Genomic DNA, 4,127 nt, shown 5'->3' with positions numbered 1-4,127 from the left:
TTACCCATTTAAACTACAATTCAGTGGTGTTCAGTATATTCACAGAGTTGGGCAACTGTCGCCACGATCAATTTTAGAATATTTCACCACCTCAGAAAGAAACCCCATACCCATTAGCAGTCACTTCCTATTGCCCTACCCCTCCAGACCCCCAGCAACCACTAATCTACTCTCTGTTTCTCGACATTTGCCTGCTCTGGACATTTCCCTTAGAGCAATCGTATATGATGTGGTCTCCTATGACTGGCTTCTTTCATTTAGCATAATGTTTTCAGAGTTCATCGACGATCCATGTTGCTGCCTGTGTTAGTCCTTCTTTCCTTTTCATGAGTGATATTCCATCATATGGAGAGATCACATTGTGTTTGTCCATTCATCAGTTGATGGACATTGTTTCTTTCTTTCTTTTTTAAATTTTTTTTAACTTAAAATTTTTTTTTATTTTTAAAGATTTTATTTCTTTATTTGATAGAGAGAACACAAGCTGGGGGAGCGGCGGGCAGAGGGAGAGGGAGAAGCAGGCTCCCTGCTCGGCAGGGACCCTGGGATCATGACCTGAGCTGAAGGCAGATGCTTAACCAACTGAGCCACTCAGGCGCCCCTCTTTCTTTTTTTTAAAGATTTATTTATTTGCGTGCAAAAGAGAGAGCGCGCGCGCACACACACACACACACGCATGGGGGGGGAGAAGGAAGGGGAAAGAATCTCAAGCAGACTCCATGCCCAGTGCATGAGCCCAATGGGGGGTTCGATCCCAGGACCCTGAGATCATGACCTGATCCGAAATCAAAAGCAGGACGCTTAACCAAATGAGCCACCCAGGCGCCCCATTCTTTTCATTTTCTGACAAGGTTTTATTGCGTAGAGAGGGGGTGGGTGTTCAGTCCCTCCTGGCTGCCGCTTTCCTCATGGTTGCCAGGACCTTGCTCAGCTCATCTTTTGTCCTCTTGGCACAGATGAGTGTCCCCACACTTTTCTTGTTGACCTTGAGGGCCCCCTTGTCCTTGGAGACCTCGAGCAGCATCATGACATGCCGCTCATATGGGGCAAAGCCACACATCTCTTGGATCATGTCCTGAACAGATTTTGGTGTGACCGTGGCGGCTGCACTTCTGCTGGCTCGTGTCCTTGGTCCCTTGTGGCCCTTGTTGAGGCCCACAGGCCACGGGGGAGCGCAGAGCCGCAGCTGCTGCCCCTCCATGGCTGCTGAGACAGAGGGGCTGGACACTCTTTCTTTCTGGCTCCTGTAAATAATACCACTATGGACATTTATGTATGAGTGTTTGTGTGGACATACATTTTCGATTCTTTTGGTTAGACATCTAAGAGTGGGATTGCTGGGTCATATAGTAACTCTATATTTAGCTTTTTTTTTTTTTTCCAGTTTTTCCATATTTAACTTTTTGAGGAACTGCCAGACTGTTTTCCAAAGTGGCTGCACCATTTCACATACCCAGGAGCAGGGCATGAAGGTTCCAATTTCTCCACATCCTCACGAACGCTGGCTATTATCTTTTCTCACTCCAGCCATCCTAGTGGGTATGAAGTGGTATCTCATTGTAGTTTTGATTTGCATTTCCCTGATGACTGATGTTGAGCATCTTTTCAGGTGCTTACTGGCCATTTGTAGATCTTCTTTGGAGACTTGTCTATTCAGATACTTCACCCATTTTAAAATTGGGTTATTCAATCTTTTTATTATTGAGTTGTGAGAGTTCTTTCTATATTCAGATAAAGTCTCTTACAGGGCATGATTTGCAAATATTGTCTCCCATTGTGTGGACTGTCTTTTCCCTTTCTTGATGGTATCATTTGGCAACACAAAATTTTTGAATTTTGAAGAACTCGGATTTATCGACTTCTTTCTTTTGTTCCTTATGCTATGGGAATGCATTTAAGAAGCCTTTGTCTAACTCGAGGTCACCAAGACTTACTCCTTTGTTTTCTCCTTCAAGGTTTATAGTTTTAGCTGTTACAGTTAGGTCTATGATCCATTTTGAGTTATTTGTTGAGTTATTAACACATTAAAGGTAACAAGATCTGGCAGTGGGTCTAACATCTCTGTGATTTTGGAGGTGAGTGTACAAGTTATTCTGAGATCTTTCCAACAATTGCAGTGTGATGATGAGACAGTATCATGAATTCTATGAGTGACAGAGTCGCAGCCATGGCTAAGACCACCTACATTCATAATTGAAGAAAATGCTGGATTTCAGTGAAAGAAGGTTCACAAAGCTGTAATTATTCTCCCTGGTTCACGGTTCCCCTGAATTCTATCTACAGATTGGTTAAGAACTCCTGGGATGGCTAAAATTCATGCCACATATCTCAGTTTCTCAATAGTCTTGGGGGTTTGAACCCTCCCAGGACTGGCTTCTGGGCTGTTTTCCTGCCACCCCAGGCCCCGTTCCCTTCACCCTCTGCCTGGCTGCAGACTTGGGGAAGCTATTCCTGGCCCAGCAGAATTTGCTAACAAAGTGAGGCTACAGAGCTGTGTGGCTGAGACATGCAGGCCTCTCCACTGGCCAGATTACTTCATTTCCTAGGTGCCTCTGCTTACCTGCAAGGCATGGGTGGGCCGTCAAAACTGTGTTCACCTCATGGGATTATTGGGCTGATTCCATCAGTGTAGGATTTCAAGGCTGAGAGCAGAACGGGGCACACAGGCACACCCCGAAGATACCAGCTTTTTAATTTTCTTTCTTTTTTTTTTTAAGATTTTATTTACTTATTTGACACACACACACACACACACACACACACATAGAGCATGAGCAGTGCGGAGGAGCAGGGGTGGGGGGAGGGAGAAGCAGACTCCCCGCTGAGCAGGGAGCCCGATGTGGGACTTGATCCCAGGACCCTGAGATCATGACCTGAGCTGAAGGCAGACACTTCACCCACTGAGCCACCCAGGCGCCCCAGCTATTTTCATTAAGCCTTTCACAGGAGAGGGGAGGCTGCTGTTTCCTCTGCCTACACATTCTTTCCCTTGCTCTGCACCAGGTTAATGCCCAATTATTTGTAGCGGTCAGGAGTCTTTGAGTTCATTTTTTTTTTAAGATTTTATTTATTTATTTGAGAGAGAGAGAGAGACAGCACATGAGCAGTGGGTAGGAGCAGAAGGAGACGGACAAGCAGACTCCTCACTGAGCAAGGAGCCCGCTTTGGGACTGGATCCTAGGACCCCAGGATCATGACCTGAGCAGAAGGCAGACGCTTAACTGCTTAACCAACTGAGCCACCCAGGCGCCCCAGGAGTCTTTGCGTTCTAACAGAAACTCAAATTGCTCCATTTAAAAGGCCAGGATTTCAGGCCGTTTATAGGGTGTGGAGAGGAGGAGAGAGGAGGAGAGTTCCAAACATCCCATCAGGCCTCAGCCCTCCGCTTTCCACAGGCTGGTCAGATAGTGGGTGCTCCCTTGAGCAGGGCCAGGACAAGCGAGGACCCCTTTCTCAGGTGCCTGGGCTACAGACTGACCACACGGAGCCTGGGCACAGGACCCAGGTACCTGGCCCTGACCTGGAGGCTCCAGGCTTTCCTGGTCCTGAGAGAGAGAAAGACTCTCTCCTAAGAGTTTCCCCAAAAAGTTCCAGAAAGGACCTTGATTGGCCTGGCTAGGTCATGTGCCAATGCTTGAGCCAGTCACAGCAGCCAGGGGCTGGGGGGCTCTGATTAGCCAGGCCTGGGTCACATGCTTGTAAGGCCCCAAGCCAAACTCCTGAAGGAGGATGGTGGGGAGGGGCTCGCTCTGGGGAGATGCTGGGCTGACGAAATTCAAAGGTCTTCCCCTCTTGTAGGGCACGTATCAAGTCTTGGTCAGACCTCACTTGTTTCAGGAATCCTCCCCTCACTGGAACTGGCTCCTGTTCTGCGCACCAACAGCAGCCTGTATTCCCTACCGCTCACTTCTCACTCAATAATTATTTAGTGAGGGGCTCCTGGGTGGCTCAGTCCTTAGGCATCCGCCTTCGGCTCAGGTCATGATCCCAGGGTCCTGGGATCGAGCCCCACATCAGGCTCCCTGCTCCGCGGGAAGCCTGCTTCTCCCTCTCCCACTCCCCCTGCTTGTGTTCCTGCTCTCACTGTCTCTCTCTGTCAAATAAATAAATAAAATCTTAAAAAAAAA

The 4,127-nt window shown here is 47.8% G+C and overlaps 1 pseudogene; it reads right to left on the bottom strand.

Annotated features, from left to right (window-relative positions):
• Window positions 1-880: 880 nt before the first annotated feature.
• Window positions 881-1,201, bottom strand: LOC102729865 (large ribosomal subunit protein eL36 pseudogene; annotated as a pseudogene).
• Between the last annotated feature and the right edge of the window lie 2,926 nt (window positions 1,202-4,127).

This window comes from Leptonychotes weddellii, chromosome 9 (assembly GCF_054177405.1).
Source record: "Leptonychotes weddellii isolate Sample4059 chromosome 9, ASM5417740v2, whole genome shotgun sequence".
Taxonomy (NCBI): domain Eukaryota; kingdom Metazoa; phylum Chordata; class Mammalia; order Carnivora; family Phocidae; genus Leptonychotes; species Leptonychotes weddellii.
The sequence above is the reverse complement of the archived record's forward strand: the minus strand, read 5'-3'. Positions and strand labels throughout refer to the sequence as shown.